The sequence below is a fragment of the Phyllobates terribilis genome, unplaced genomic scaffold (genome assembly GCF_046119375.1).
Source record: "Phyllobates terribilis strain yellow unplaced genomic scaffold, ASM4611937v1 Scaffold_1__5_contigs__length_1240528914, whole genome shotgun sequence".
NCBI lineage: Eukaryota > Metazoa > Chordata > Amphibia > Anura > Dendrobatidae > Phyllobates > Phyllobates terribilis.
The window spans coordinates 431,272,683-431,290,254 of NW_027362761.1; the positions used below are offsets into that span (position 1 = coordinate 431,272,683).

At 41.9% G+C, this 17,572-nt stretch overlaps 1 protein-coding gene across 2 annotated transcripts in view; it reads right to left on the reverse strand.

The window, feature by feature from the left end:
- FER (FER tyrosine kinase) overlaps positions 1 to 17,572 on the reverse strand; it is a 340,421-nt gene that overhangs the window by 310,732 nt on the left and 12,117 nt on the right. The window lies entirely within an intron of this gene.

The window sequence follows — 17,572 nt, forward strand, 5'->3', positions numbered from 1 at the left end:
TGAAGCGTGATCACCAAACAATCAAGCGTTTCATGGCAAATAGCCAACAGGGTCGCAAGAAGCGTGTTGGCCAAAAAAGGCGCAAAATAACTGCCCATGAATTGAGGAAAATCAAGCGTGAAGCTGCCAAGATGCCATTCGCCACCAGTTTTGCCATATTTCAGAGCTGCAACGTTACTGGAGTATCAAAAAGCACAAGATGGGCGATACTCAGGGACATGGCCAAGATAAAGAAGGCTGAAAAAACGACCTCCTTTGAACAAGAAACATAAGATAAAACGTCAAGAATGGGCCAAGAAATATCTTAAGACTGATTTTTCAAAGGTTTTATGGACTGATGAAATGAGAGTGACTCTTGATAGGCCAGATGGATGGGCCAGAGGCTGGATCAGTAAAGGGCAGAGAGCTCCACTCCGACTCAGACGCCAGCAAGGTGGAGGTGGGGTACTGGTATGGGCTGGTATCATCAAAGATGAAATTGTGGGACCTTTTTGGGTTGAGGATGGAGTGAAGCTCAACTCCCAGACCTACTGCCGTTTTCTGGAAGACAACTTCTTGAAGCAGTGGTACAGGAAGAAGTCGGTATCGTTCAAGAAAAACATGATTTTCATGCAGGACAATGCTCCATCACATGCATCCAACTACTCCACAGCATGGCTGGCCAGTAAAGGTCTAAAAGAAGAAAAAATAATGACATGGCCCCCTTGTTCACCTGATCTGAACTCCATAGAGAACCTGTGGTCCATCATAAAATGTGAGATCTACAGGGAGGGAAAACAGTACACCTCTCGGAACAGTGTCTGGGAGGCTGTGGTGGCTGCTGCACGCAATGTTGATCGAAAACAGGTCAAGCAACTGACAGAATCTATGGATGGAAGGCTGCTGAGTGTCATCATAAAGAAAGGTGGCTATATTCATCACTAATTTTTGGGGGTTTTGTTTTTGCATGTCAGAAATGTTTATTTCTAAATTTTGTGCACTGATATTGGCTTACCTGGTGAAAATAAACAAGTGAGATGGGATTATATTTGGCTTTTATTAAGTTGCCTAATAATTCTGCACAGTAATAGTTACCTGCACAAACAGATATCCTCCTAAGATAGCCAAATCTAAAAAAAAAAAACACTCCAACTTCCAAAAATATTAAGCTTGGATATTTATGAGTCTTTTGGGTTGATTGAGAACATAATTGTTCATCAATAATAAAAATAATCCTATAAAATACAACTTGCCTAATAATTCTGCACACAGTGTGTTATATAGAGTTATTACCAACAGAGTGATCTATTTCAAGTGTTTATTTCTGTTAATGTTGATGATTATGGCTTACAGACAATGAAAACACAAAAGTAATTATCTCAGTAAATTAGAATACTTTGTAACAACAGCTTTAAAAATGTTTTTTAAATCCAAAGTGTTGGCCTACTGAAATGTATGTTCAGTAAATGCACTCAATACTTGGTCGGGGTTCCTTTTGCATCAATTACTGCATCAATATGGCGTGGCATGGAGGCGATCAGCCTGTGGCACTGCTGAGGTGTTATGGAAGCCCAGGTTGCTTTGATGGCAGCCTTCAGCTCGTTTGCATTGTTGAGTCTGGTGTCTTTCATCTTCCTCTTGACAATACCCCATAGATTCTCTATGGGGTTAAGGTCTGGCGAGTTTGCTGGTCATTCAAGCACAGTGATACTGTTGTTTTTAAACCAGGTATTGGTACTTTTGGCAGTGGGGACAGGTGCCAAGTCCTGCCGGAGAATGAAATTTCCATCTCCAAAAAGCTTGTCGGCAGAGGGAAGCATGAAGTGCTCTAAAATTTCCTGGTAGATGGCTGCGCAGACTTTGGTCTTGATAAAACACAGTGGACCTAAACCAGCAGATGACATGGCTCCCCAACCCATTACTGATTGTGGAAACTTCACGCTAGACCTTAAGCAGCTTGGATTGTGTGTCTCTCCACTCTTCCTCCAGACTCTGGGACCTTGATTTCCAAATGAAATGCAAAATTTACTTTCATCTGAAAACAACACCTTGGACCACTGAGCAACAGTCCAGGTCTTTTTCTCCTTGGCCCAAGTAAGACGCTTCTGGCGTTGTCTATTGGTCAGGAGTGGCTTGACACAAGGAATTAGACACTTGTAGCCCATGTCCTGGATACGTCTGTGTGTGGTGGCTCTTGAAGCAATGACTCCAGCAGCAGTCCACTCCTTGTGAATTTCCCCCAAAATTTTTAATGGCCTTTTTTTTAACAATCCTTTCAAAGCTGCGGTTATCCCGGTTGCTTGTGCACCTTTTTCTACCACAATTTTTCCTTCCACTCAACTTTCCATTAATATGCTTGGATACTGCACTCTGTGAACAGCCAGCTTCTTTAGCAATGACCTTTTGTGGTTAACCCTCCTTGAGGAGTGTGTCAATGACTGCCTACCGGACATCTGTCAAGTCAGCATTCTTCCCTATGATTGTGGAGCCTACTGAAACAGACTAAGGGAACTTTTTAAACGCATCGGAAGCCTTTGCAGGTGTTTTTTGTTAATTATTCTAATTTACTGAGATAATGACTTTTGTGTTTTCATTGGCTGTAAGCCATAATCAACAATAACAGAAGTAAACACTTGAAATAGATCACTCTGTGTGTAATGACTCTATATAATAAATGAGTTTCACTTTTTGTATTGAAGAGCTGAAATAAATTAACTATTTGATGACATTCTAATTTAGTGAGAAGCGGCTATGTTCACACATGTTGTTTTTTTCAGCGTTTTCTGATGCATTTTTTAATGCAAATTTGCAGCTGCATTTTACAGTACCAGCAAAGTCTATGAGATTCCAGAAATCTCATGCACACATCTTGGGTTTTTTTTAATCAGGATTTTGTTCTTTGCATGTTTTTTTGCAAAATAGAGCAGTGTTTTTTACCCATTGGAATGAGTAGTGAAAAAACGCCTACTGAGAACATAGCTTTCAGGTTTTGCTGCGTTTTTAGTGAAAATAAACAAGCACAACAGTATGTGAACACATATTTATCTTTGTGATTTTACCATAGTGTCTTGGTCACTGAGATAGTAGTTTGAATTAGAACAGTTTAATTAATTTAGTGATGTGTAGAGTGTAACCATTGGCTGAGCTACATGTGAGATTGAACAAAACCTCTGGCCCAGGGAGGTGTAAAATTGAACAATGCCTGTGCAATTCAATGGCAGACCATAGTATGAAAGTAAATAGTGTTATACAAACTCAATGCACTGCCATTGTCTTAGGTAAACTATTCCTGAATAATTCACCTCCCCCAGGGTTATGCCAAAACCAGAATGAGATTTTTATTTATTTATTTTTTCACAGAATTTTATGTACATGCATGAAAGAGACAAAAGGACAGTGAAAAAAAACAAAGAAAAAATGCACCGAAAAACAAGCAAAATAGCAAGAAAAATCCTTAACCTCCTGGCAAGAGATCAGGTTTTGCTGCAGAAAAAAAAACGCTGAAAAAAACATGATGTGTGAACATAGCCTAAGTGAACCTGTAGACTGATACATGCTGCCCAAACCTTGGGTGTCTGTAAAAGTCATTGGCTATAGTATCCCAGCCATGAATGTTTGACTCTGAAACACTGCAGATTTTCAGAGAAAAACATTCTTAGCTTGCTTCTCCCCGTCCACTGCCAGTGACTGACAAGTCTTTGCCTACATGCGCGTATTAGCAGAGATTTGTCAGTCAGCGGGTGGGGAGAAAGCCATCAGGACCCGTCTGTAGGACTAGAGCACATCACTGCTTGGTCCCCGACAGCTATTAAAAGTATGTTTTTCTCTGAAACGCCGCAGCGAAGTCCCATAGCTTACCCATATGCCTGTGTTGGACCTCGAGGACCCAAGGAGTTGTAGGCACAAGGTCCAACACAGGGATATGGGTAAGCTATGGGATTTCACATTATCACCATAGGATACTTTTTACTGTCTAATCTGTAATAATTCCCAGAGTATCGTAACTTCGTACTATGCTCATGATATATTGAATGGCACAGAATCATTTGAGCGTTATTAGAAAGTATACAATCGTGGTCAAGTGTTGCCACCCTTGAAATTGTTCCAGAAAATGAAGTATTTCTGCCAGAAATGTATTGCAATAACACATGTTGTGTTATACACGTTAAATTTACTTTGTGTGTATTGGAACACAAAAAAAAACAAGGAAAAAAAGGCAAATTGGACATAATTTCATACTGAACCCCAAAAATGTGCCAGACAAAGTTGTTGCTACCCTTCCAAACCTGTGGGTAAAGAACTTTCTTTCAAGCATGTGATGCTCGTTCAAACTCACCAGTGACAAGTAACAGGTGTGGGAAATATGAAACTCACACCTGAAACCAGATAAAAAGGAGAGAAGTTGACTCAATATTTGCAGTGTGTGTCTGTGTGTGTCACCCTAAGCATGGAGGACAGAAAGAGGAGAATAGAACTGTCTGAGGACTTGAGAACCAAAATTGATATTATGAATAATAGGTTAACAAAACATGTGATTTTTATGTAATGATAGTAGCCAGTCCTTCCTTAACCCCTTCACTCCTGGATGATTTTTCAATTTTGCGTTTTTGTTAATCTTCCTTTTTTTACAAAGCCTATAACTTTTACTATTTTTCCATCGATATAGCCGTATGAGGGATTTTTTTTTGTGGGACAAGCTGTAGTTCTGTTATTCATAAATGTCCAAAAGAAATAAAAAAAATACGCTAGACACTATAATGACAACAATATCTACTCCATCTTATGTAGCCTGATATTATACTACCAGATAACAGAGACTCTCGCTTGTTAAAATTCAATTTTTATTAAAATATATCCAATTCATTAAATACAACAAAAACAGGGCGAGGATAAGAAACCTTCAATACAGAAAGATACAGAGTAAGGCTGGGTTGTATCACAATATAATAGCTACAAACAACCAAACAGGTAAGTAGATCTATCAACTAGGATTAAGCAGGGCAGAGTGTAGTAAAATCATAGAGATATGGTAATATCTGAATAAAAAGTATAAAGTGCCAGTAGAGCAACCATAGAGGATCTCTCTAACGTTAATGGGCTATGTACCAATGTTAATAGAAAGATATCATCTAATAACATATAAAGTGCAAAGTGCCTGTATTATTATTATTTATTATTGCAGCGCCATTTATTCCATGGCGTTTTACATGTGAAAAAGGGGGTACACATAGCAAAAACAATTACAATAATCTTGAAAAAAAACGCAACAGCAAACTGGTACAGAAGGAGAGAGGACCCTGCCCGCGAGGGCTCACAATCTACAAGATATGATGGAATAATCATTAGAGGATTCAAAATACCTGTTACATGAGGAAAAGTACCACAATCAATATTGCCCTGCTTATATCATATTTCAATGCAATTGAAAAAAAAAATCACTACAATATCATGGCAAAATACCTGTGGTTATATGAGTAAAGTAGATAAGAGACAACCACCTTGTTGTCCGGGCATAACCCCGGAAGAAGCATGATGCGAAACGGCGTAGGGGTTCTGAGAGGCTTAGCTACACAAGGTGGTTGTCTTTGTTATCCGGTAGTACACTGCTCAAAAAAATGAAGGGAACACTTAAACAACAGAATATAACTCAGAGTAAGGGTCCGTGCCCACGATGCGTTTTTCAAGCGTTTTTAATGTGGAATTTTTGCAGCGTAAACGCTTGGTAATCCTTCTCCCATGGTCCCCATTGTAAATCCGCAATTTCAATGCCCATGCTGCGGAACTTTCCGCAAAGTTTTTGATGTGCGGAAAATTCCGCAGCATGTCCATTATTTGTGCATTTACGCATGCGGAATTGCGTTCTACAATGCATTAGAAAAAAAATTCCGCATGTGCAAAAAGCTTCAAAAACACGCGAAAAACGCGTGTCAAATTCCGCACGCGTTTTTCCGGGCAAGGAGATGCAGAAATGTAGCGGAAATTTTCTGCTTCATTTCTGCATCGTGGGCACATAGCCTAAATCAAACTTCTGTGAAATCAAACTGTCCACTTAGGAAGCAACACTGATTGACAATCAATTTCATATGCTGTTGTGCCAATGGAATAGACAATAGATGGAAATTATTGGCAATTATTATCAAGACACCCTCAATAAAGGAGTGATTCTGCAGGTGGGGACCACAGACCACATCTCAGTACCAATGCTTTCTGGCTGATGTTTTGGTCACTTTTGAAAGTTGGTTGTGATTCCACACTCGTGGTAGCATGAGACGGGCTCTATAACCCACAGAAGTTGCTCAGGTAGTGCAGCTCATCCAGGATGGCACATCAATGCGAGCGGTGGCAAGAAGCTTTGCTGTGTCTGTCAGCGTAGTGTCCAGAGGCTGGAAGCGCTACCAGGAGACAGGCCAGTACACCAGGAGACGTGGAGGGGGCTGTAGGAGGTTAACAACCCAGCAGCAGGACCGCTACCTCTGCCTTTGTGCAAGGAGGAACAAAGGGAGCACTGCCAGAGCCCTGCAAAATGACCTCCAGCAGGCCACAAATGTGCATGTGTCTGCACAAAAGGTTAGAAACCGACTCCATGAGGGTGGTATGAGGGCCCGACGTCCAAAGATGGGGGTTGTGCTCACAGCCCAACACTGTGCAGGAAGCTTGGCATTTGCCACAGAACACCAGGATTGGCAAAGTCGCCACTGGCGCCCTGTGCGCTTCACAGATGAAAGGAGGTTCACACGGAGCACATGTGACAGAATTGACAGAGTCTGGTGACGCCGTGGAGAGCGATCTGCTGCCTGCAACATTTTTCAGCATTGTCGGTTTGGCAGTGGGTCAGTAATGGTGTGGGGTGGCATTTCTTTGGAAGGCCGCACAGCCCTCCATGTGCTCACCAGAGGTAGCCTGACTGCCATTAAGTACCGAGATGAGATCCTCAGACCCCTTGTGAGACCATATGCTGGTGCGGTTGGCCCTGGGTTCCTCCTAATGCAGGACAATGCCAGACCTCATGTGTCTGGAGTGTGTCAGCAGTTCCTGCAAGATGAAGGCATTGAAGCTATGGACTGGCCCACCCATTCCCCAGACCTGAATCCGATTGAGAACATCTGGGACATCATGTCTCGCTCCATCCACCAACATCACGTTGCACCACAGACTGTCCAGGAGTTGGCGGAATGCGTTTGTCAAGATTTTTGCATGCAGGTTATCAAGCGCTTTTTCAAGCGATTTTAGCGTCACTTGGAAAAGTGCTTGACAACTGGTTCACACTATATAAATCCATGCAACCGGCATGGATTTATAGTAGTGTGACCAAGTTAGTTAAAAAAAGAAAAAAAAAAAGAATAGGAATGGTAAATAATAAAAAAAAAAAAAAAGATTATACTCACCTTCCGGTGTCTTCCCGGTGTTATCCCCGCTGCATCCGGTCTCTTGCATTGCTCGCGCTGTTGTGAAGGACCTGCGGTGACGTCATTCAGTCATGTGTCAGGTCACATGCCTCAATGATATCATGGCAGGTCCTTCACAACAGCGCGAGCAATGCAAGAGACCGGACGGAGCGGACAAAACACCGGGAGTACATCGGAAGGTGAGTATAATCTTTATTTTTTATTTTAAATTCTTTTTTTTTACAGTTTCTATGGTACCCAGGTCTGGAGGAGAGTGTCTTCTCCTCCAGACCTGGGTACTAAACGCACATTGAACCGTGTGATATAAGCTTATCTACATGTAGTGATGCGGATGTCACGCGGTCCAATGCAAGTCAATGGCGGCGATTACGCTGCGTGTCCGCAAAATTAATGGACATGCTGTGGATTTCTGAGCGCAGCATAAATGCTGCGGAAAAATCCGCAGCATGGGCATTAACATTGCGGCTTGTCATTGGGGACCATGGGGGGCTGATTACCAAGCGTTTACGCTGCGGAAATTCCGCAGCATAAAAGCTTGGAAAATGCTTCGTGGGCACGCAGCCTTAGTCCCCGTCTGGCAGGAGATCCCACAGGAGACCATCCGCAACCTCATCAGGAGCATGCCCAGGCCTTGTAGGGAGGTCATACAGGCACGTGGAGGCCACACACAATATTGAGCCTCATTTTGACTTGTTTTAAGGACATTACATCAAAGTTGGATCAGCCTGTAGTGTGTTTTTCCACTTTAATTTTGGGGATGACTCCAAATCCAGGCCTTCATTGGTTAATAAATTTGATTTCCATTGAGGATTTTTGTGTGATTTTGTTGTCAGCACATTCAACTTTGTACAGAACAAAGTATTCAATGAGAATATTTCATTCATTCAGATCTAGGATGTGTTATTTCAGTGTTCCCTTTATTTTTTGAGCAGTGTATAATATCAGGCTACATAGGATGGAGCAGATATTATAAGTTGTAGTTATGGTTTAACACCATTCACTTTACCATGTAATGTACAGTAAAACAAACAAAAAATTCAGGTGGTATGACAAATAAGCAATTCCGTCATATTTTTGGAGGGGTTTAACTTTTAAGGCATTCAATGAATGGTAAAATGACCAGGCTTCACGATTCTTCAGGTCAGTACGAATATGGCAATACCAAAATTGTGTATCTATAGATCTATATCTTCATTTTTTTTTTTAATGGTTAAAAAAAAAAATCACTTTTTAAAAATAATGTTTTGCTGTTATTTTTTGAGTCCAGTAACTTTGTTTTAATTTTTCATCAATACAGCTATCTGATTGCTTATTTTTTACATGGAAGGCTGGCATTTTTAGTGATACTATTTCAGGGGAGTTAAGATATTTTACCGTAAAAGTTAATTTTTTATTTAGAGAAATTAAATTTTGAAGCAAAAATTTCCTGAGCGTTTCTGCATCACCTTGGCAGGAAAAACGCTGGGGAAAAACCGAGCATTCGTGTTATTTCTGGGGCAGTTGTGAGCTGCTATTTTTAGCCTAGGAAGGTGCCACTATGTCAACATGGTCCCTGGCCATTATTAACAGCTCACAGCTGTTTCGTTAGCCGCTTTGGACAAAGCATATTTTTGCTGCGTCCACAACGCTGTCTTCTAATGCCGCACTTTTGTTGTTGGAACATATGAATCCACTGTATATAATGACACTTCAATCGGTCAAAATCTGCAGCGGACACTAGTGTGTCCGCTACAGAAATTGACATGCTGCGGAAGAGTTTGGGTACGTGACAACGATCAGGAGCCGCTGCAGGTTTGACGCTGCTTGTTTATACAGTGTCAAAACCGCAGCGTCCAGATGTTACAGAATAGTGGATGGGATCTCTAGAAATCCCATGTCCACTATGCGTGCATCTGAGGCTGCGGATCACTCTTTCACACTGACATGCGGCGCGTCTTTCAGGACTACAGCATCTCATATTCTCTTGCGGAGGCGCTAGTCTCCGTAGAAGAAATTTGACCACTGGAATGTACTGAATGCGGTAAATCCGCATGGTTCAGTGAACACATGTGGATTTACCTGCGTTTAATAGAATGCAACGTTTTGGACGCAGCAAAAATATGCGTTCAGTAGTCTTCACAGCCAAGCTGGCGTGCCCGCTGTTAAAAAAAAAAAAAAAAACGTATACTTACCTGTTCGGCGCCCCCCGGTGTCCTCCTGGTTCTGGTCTTCAGCGACCAGCGGTATGCTGCGGGGAACGTGCCCACTCCCAGCAATATACTGTGCTTCCAAGACATGGGGTCACATGAGCGATCAGTATGTTCCCATGGTAGTGAGCTCACCGGGGTTGATCAGCTGATCTGCAGCTGATGAACCCCAGAGACCTCCTGCAGCATGTATACTGATAGGAGTGATTTTACACTCCTCTCAGTATACATTGCTGTCTTCTACAGCAGTGACATCAGTGATTGCTGATGTCACTGCTATATAAGTGACCCAGATCGCCGTGGGACAATCGTTGGCGGTACGTGGACTGCGTCGTGACGGCGAACAGGTGAGGAATATGGTTGGACCCAGTACAATAAGAAAAAAAAAACATGTGTTTTTTATTTCATTAAAATACTTTATTCTGGGCGTGTATTTATCGAAAAAACGGCGACCATTTTACTAAGCGGTTACTAATGGGGGCGTCTTATAGACGCCCTCCATTACTAACCTGGATTTCATGTCAGCCGCCAGTACAAGGCTGACGTGAACCCCAACCCCATTACCCCACTGCTACAGGGCAGTGGGAAGAGCGGAGGCTAAGAACCAGATTTGACGCATCTTATGGATGCGCCATTTCTGGGACTGCTGAGGGATGATATTAATATCCGGGATGGGGCTAGTATTCATGGCCCCTTCCTTGGCTATTAATATCAGCTCGCAGCTGTCTAGTTTAGCCTTTTCTGGTTAGATTTTACAAGGGGACCACACGTCAATTTTTTTTCTGGGATCCCCCTGTAATCTAGCCAGTAAAGGCTAAATAGACAGCTGCGGGCTGATATTAATAGCCAGGGAACATTGTTGGCTAATGGCCCCCTCCCCGGCTACTAATATCAGGCCCCAGCGGTCGGCTTTCCCTCTGCTGGTTATAAAAATGACGCGGAAGCCCACGCCATTTTTTTTTTGTTTGTTTTTTTATTTTAAGCTCCGTGTTCATGATCCAGATGTAGCAGCGCTTTGGACGCATTTTTTTGCTGCGTCCAAAACGTTGCATTCTATTGAACGCATGTAAATCCACATGTGTTCACTGAACCATGCGGATTTATCGCATTCAATACATTCTGTGGTCAAATTTCTGTTGCGGATACTAGCAACTCTGCAAGAGAATTTGACATGCTGTGGTCATGAAAGAAGTGCGGCATGTCAGTGTCCACGGGTAATTCGCAGCCTCTGATGCACACATAACAGACATGGGATTTCTAGAGATTCCATCCACTATGCTGTAACATCTGGACGCTGCGGGTTTGACACTATATAAACAAGCAGCGTCAAACCTGCAGCGGCTCCAGATCGTGGCCACGTACCCAAACTCGCCCTCGTCAATTTCTGTAGCGGACACACTAGTCTCCGCTGCAGACATTGACTGATTGAAGTGTCATTATATGCGGTGGATTCACTTGTACCGACAACAAAAGAGCATCATTAGAACACTGCGTTTTGGACGCAGCAAAAATACGCTGAGTCCAAAGCACTGCTGAGTGCTGATCAGGGGGACGTAGCGGCTAACGAAACAGCTGTGAGCTGTTAATAATGGCCAGGGACCATGTTTGCAAATGGCACCTTCCCAGGCTAAAAATAGAAGCTCACAGCTGCCGCAAAAATTACAGGAATAGAAATGCTAATAAAGATTGGGTGAATGGGACTAGCTGACACCTAGCTCTTTCGTTTGGTGATAACAAGGTGTCAATCAGACCTTTTCATGACCAAACCTAATTAAAGTAAAAAGAGTTATATAAACACACAGACACAGAGCAAACACTTTATTTGAAATGCAACAGACACATTCTTTAATTATTTAAATTAACGAATATACTCACCCCAGTTCTGAAGGTAATCCAAGGGTTTAAGCAATGATCCACCAAAAAACTTTATCTCCAAAAAGCATTCATTGATATACAAAAACGGTTGAAAAACCCCATCAAAAACGCGGCAAAACCGCACGATTTTTCCGCAGCGTTTTTCCTGCCAAGGAGATGCAGAAGCGCTCAGGAAATGTCTGCTTCAAATCCTGATATAGGTATGTGCGCACTAACAGTACGAACAAAAACTATGCGATTTCAGAAATCTCATGCACACGCTTATTTTTTTTCCTGACTGAATTTGAGAACTGCAACGTTTTTGAAATCTGTAACATGCAGCATTTTTTTTCACCCATAAAAAGCAATGAGAAAGTGAAAAAATGAAAAGGCGTTTTGTGCTGCGTTCTTGCAGCGTTTTGAAGCATTTTTGGTTAATAAATCTAATTTTATTAAGCATGTACTCTAGACAAAGCATATGTGTAATCCACACCCTAAAACGCTGCTCAAAATTTGCGAAAAATACAGCAATAACTCTGAAAAACGGCCACTTTAAACACAGAGAAAGTTTTGACTGTAAAAAGCGTTAACTTCAATTTACACGATTTAGATGGCAGATTGAGTAGGCATAGATCTTGTGCTGTGCCAAAAGAATGGAATAGTGCAGAAAATACTTTGTACTATAATGGCATAGTGTGGGAAGAGATTTAAGAAATAAACCTGGATTCTATGAAAGTGACTATTGACCACCTATTGATTTGCTTTCTGCTGAATGATCACAATCTAACATTAGCTTCAGTAACAGGTAATACAAGCTGGAACTCAATATAAGATCCAATACATTTATGCCATAAATGTTTAAAATGGAAATCCCCCTTTAAAAGTGAAAGGAAAGACTTATGCACTTGTCATATACATAATCAGCAATAAAGTACATTATGTCAGATTATTTTGTTGCTCATTCCAAGGTTAATTATACTTGGTAGTATTTACAGCGAGGTCCAAAGTCATTGTAGTTCACGTTCTTAGTAATTAATGCTGTATATAGGAGTTACATACACATACCTAATGTTACCAAGTCTTCATACACACAGCAGTATCATAGTGTCTGCTTGATATTCAGTGCACACTACAGAAAAAAAAGGTTGTAAAGGAAGTAGTGATACATGTGTATACTGACTGTACGAGGGAAATTTATCCTGAACACAATTTTAAGTACTTTTTGCGGTTTACTGTTTTGCACAATGTTTGATAAATTTGGAACATTTTTACATATAAAACACTGCTGTCTAGCAATGTCTCTCCAGCTTTTGGAATTTGCTACTTTTTGTGTGACTTTTTAAATAGACACGGTTCAGAGTTCTGGCATACATCTACTTGCCAACCAACCTATGTCCACTTCATCACCAAATTTGAGAAAGAGAGGGGCAAAATTCCCCAAAACTTTTTTTTTTTCTTTTTTAAACACCATTAAACGGGTACATAATCATACATAATTATCCCTTTATCTTCATAGGCATTTCTTTACAGCCATTAATTACTTGTGCCTGCTCTGTTCAGAATCCCAGGCACAAGTAACCATTACTAGGACAACCAAATCAGATCTAAATGTTTGGCCCCGATATAAAAAAAAAAAAAAAAAAAAAAAGCTTATACTCACCTCCCGTACCAGCGCCGTTGCAGCAGTGTCGGCACTCGCGGTCCAGCAGCTTTCGTGCAATTTTTGTGACACGTGACTCAGGCATCCAATCAGCTCCGGTGTCACTGTCTCCGCCTTCTGTAGAATTGAACATCAAGATAAAGTCCGGGCTGCAGCTAATCTCCGACTTACTCTTCATGTTCAATTCGTACACAGGTGGAGACAGCGACGCCAGCTCTGATTGGGCACCAGGCTCATGTGTCACAACAACCGCATGAGAACCCCAGGACTGCGAGTGCCAACACGGCGGGAACAGCGCAGGCACGGGAGGGGAGTATAAGCTTTTTTATTTTATCAGGGCCAGGACAAGGAGTTGTCCAAGTAGTGAAAAACTTCTTTGGGTCCCCATACACATCAAAGAGAATCTGTCAGCAGGATTTATAAGGTAAAGACATGGCTGTAATACAGACTAAATTGATACCTTTGATGAAGAAATCCACTTCGTGGTTCTTCTGTAATCACCATTTGAGGTTTTGAGCCAATTTAGATTTTGGTGTATAGGGGTGGACTGTGCACTGGGTCTTCTCCTCCCTGTCTGTGATTCCCCGGCCCCTCTCCCTGCCTGTGGTCTGTGAAAAACAGATCACTGCTGAGATTTCAGAGAAGCCAGGTAGTTCAAAGACCGGAGACAGCAGAGGGGCCAGGAATCACAGACATGGAGGTGAAGACCCAGGGTACAGTCCTGCCCCTGTGCACCAAAATCTGATAAGCAGAAAACTTCATATGGTGATTAAAGAAGAACAAAAAAGCGGATTTCTTCATTGAAGGTATCAATGTAATGGGTATTACAGCCCCATTAAAGCCATGTCTTTACATTACAAAATTGTGCTGACAGGTTCTCTTCCTACTAACACAGGTCAAACCTGCGGTTATTAGAAGGTTGTCACACAGTCAAATGTGTACGGTGGCCTCCCGACTGTTCCCAAACAGATAATGCTGGGAGAGTGGAGAATCTGGCACACCCGATTTTGGAGAGTCAATTTTTGTGTTCCTGGTAAAATAAGTCTGGCAGTTGCTCTCTTGCAGAGGACACAGGAGCGCACAGTACAATGGCCACTGCTGTATAAGGAGAGTCAGGAGAGACAGCTGTCAGCCAAACAATCCATCGTTTGGGCAACAGCTATATATTATGTATAGGGGGCTTAAGGATGTTTAAAAAGTTACAACCTTTTGTCTTGGTACATTTTCCTGTTTGTAATTTTTATAAGTTAAAAGATGAGATAGATAGATAAAAATGAAAAGACCACTGCACAGTTTTCTAAAAATCCCCATCTCTACATGTCTGACAGCCATTCCACTCCAGTGTCAGTTGAATTCCAACCAAAGTACATCCCATTCTTCTTAATGTGCTTCTGATTAGGTGATCACCTGAACCAAATCTTATGTAACGAGGGAAAGAATAAAAAACACTGCTGTGGTCTTCACAATCCTCTTGCAATAGGACAAGCTGGATGGCAAAACAAGTGCTAGGAATAGCCCAAAAGTAATTTGAATAAAAAAATAAGTTTTAACAATGCCAAAGGAGTTGAAAAGAAAAGTCTTGAGTGAGGAAAAGAAGAGCTTAATTCTGGCTTTACTAGCAGAGGGATACAGGTAGCGTCATGTTGCCTCCATCCTCAAAATGTCGAAGACGGCAGAACATTACAACAAGGTCAAGCAGCAGACATTGGGGACAACAAAGCTACAGACCAGCAGAGGGTGAAAGCAACTCTCCACTGACTGGGATGACCGTCATCTTACTCGAATGTCACTCAGCAATCGCAGGATGACATCAAGTGACCTACAAAAGGAATGGCAAATGGGAGCTGGGGTGAAGTGCACGGCAAGAACAGTTCGTAACAGGCTCCTAGACACAGGCCTCAAGTCATGTAAAGCTAGAAAAAAGCCTTTCATCAATGAGAAGCAAAGGAGAGCCAGGCTAATGTTTGCCAAAGACCATAAGGATTGGACCATAGAGGACTACAGTAAGGTAATCTTCTCTGATGAGTCTAAATTTTCAGATTTGCCCAACACCTGGTCGTCTAAAGGTTAGATGGAGACCTGGAGAGGCATACAAGCCACAGTGTCTTGCACCCACTGTGAAACTTGGTGGAGGATCGGTGATGATCTGGAGATGCTTCAGCAAGGCTGGAATTGGGCAGGTTAATCTTTGCGAAGGACGTATGAATCAAGCCGCATACAAGGTTATCCTTGAAAAACACTTGCTTCCTTCTGCTCAGGCAATGTTCCCCAACTATGAGGACTGGTTTTCCAGCAGGACAATGCCCCATGCCACACAGCTAGGTCAATCAATGTGTGGACGAAGGAGCACCACATCAAGACCCTGTCATGGCCAGCCCAATCTCCAGACCTGAACCCCATTGAAAACCTCTGGAATGTAATCAAGAGGAAGATGGATAGTCATGAGCCATCAATTAAAGAAGAACTGCTTAAATTAAGGTCACCCAATCAGTGTGAAAGACTGGTGGAAAGCATGCCAAGAAATTTTTGCCAGAGATGGATGGATGCATATATGTGTGTGTGCATATATGTGTGTATATATATATATATATATATATTATTTTTTTTTTTTTTTTTTTTTTTAATTTTTTTTTTGCCTAAAATACTAAGGGAATGTGTCATCTTTAACTTTAGGCCTTTTAGAGATCATTTCATCTTCAACTTGCTTAACTGTTAACAATAACAGTAATTTTGACCAGGGGTGCCAAAACTTTTACATGCCGCTGCAATAGAGAAGGTCTACTAAAGAGGTGGCCACAGGCATTACATTTAAAGGGAACCATTCAGCAGGAACGTCCATGTTAAACTAAAGGTATGGGCAGCATGGGGCCGTCATACAGATTTAATACATACCTTTAGTGTAAAAATTAGCAGCCTGCTTTTCATTAACTCATCATGATAAATTTCTATTTCCTCGGTGCTTCGTACTTCGGGGTGGGACTGTGGGGTAGGGTCTTCAGCTCAGAGGGCTCAGCCACGGCCCCTCTGCTGCCTCTGTTGTATACATTGTCTTTGTAATTTAAATTTTGAGTTGGCCTCATCCTAGCTGTGAGTGTTTTTGATTTTTCCACAAAAGGTATCTATTAAATCAGTATGACAGCCCCATACTGCCCATACCTTTAGTTTATGGACATTACTGCTGACAGGTTCCCTTTAAGTACGCTGATGGTGGTGCAAACACTGAATGCATGATCGCCCGGTGAACACTAGTTTGATGGTGCAGACATACACATTTTAGTTCATATTAACTGCTATCAACAATCAAACTGGCCATATTACAAAAAGACAAAAGATCCTCCTGGAAAGAGGTTTTAAAAAAAAATAAGTTTTCATAACAACGATTATTATTTGTCCAGAATGGCCCACTTTAGTCTGACGTCTATGGTCGCCCTTCATCCTAGGTGCAATCCACAGACTCCAACCTCAGTGTGGGCTATAATAAGACAATACATCAGTCACATCCACATTACATAATCACTAATCATCTTTCAGACAAAAGAAATTATCTATTCAACCACAAACCACCAGGGATACCTGTAACGCACCTAACCCATGCCCAGGACAACAGTGCACACCACCAGGTCCAGCTACACAAACAATAGCAGTAATGCAAGGTTAGGCGTCCGCGCTGTCTCCGACAACACCGGCTGTATGTACAGACAAAACATGGGCTTGTTCCTTCTCACATCATCTGACAGAAACTGAATCACGACACCTCAATCCCACACAGCAGGAAACTTCAGACTTCAGCTTGCACATGACATATATCACACACACGATCAGCCTCAGAGTGCGCTCATAGCCACCATCACTATACTAATAATATAGCACTCATCAGACATACTAAGCCCAAAAATGTGGTAGAAAGATTAGTACAGATAATCCCGCATAATGGGTACACTAGCAGTCATTTGTGTGGCAATATAATCTGCGCTATAGGCATGGTTTCTCAGTTTTATACTACCAGTGCTTCCAGGGTAAGCCATTCACATCCACTGACGGCGAAACATCGGAGAATTCTGCAAGAATGGAATCTGTGTGTAAGACTGAATTCACACATCCATGTGATGTTACCATAGAAGGGATGGTGATGAATGGACTGGACGTGGGTCTCCTGACCCAATCATCACAGCCTCGTATGTCCATGAGGTTGTCGATCTTGGGTTGGGAGACCTGGAGCCGGAGTCTGGATCGCGGACAATTATACATGAATAAGGGATTGCGGACTAACACCTGCACAATCCCAACCGTGCCGACATGACCTTAGAAGTATTCATTGCTCAGGAAAAAACATAGGTAATGGCAACTGCAGCCAATGACATAATATACCAGTACAACCACAAAGCTGCTGCTCACTTGAAAGCCAAAATCCACAATAAATCCGCAGAAAAATCCACATTAAGTTTGCTGCGGATCTTATGTCATTCACTAAAGATGGTGGTGACATT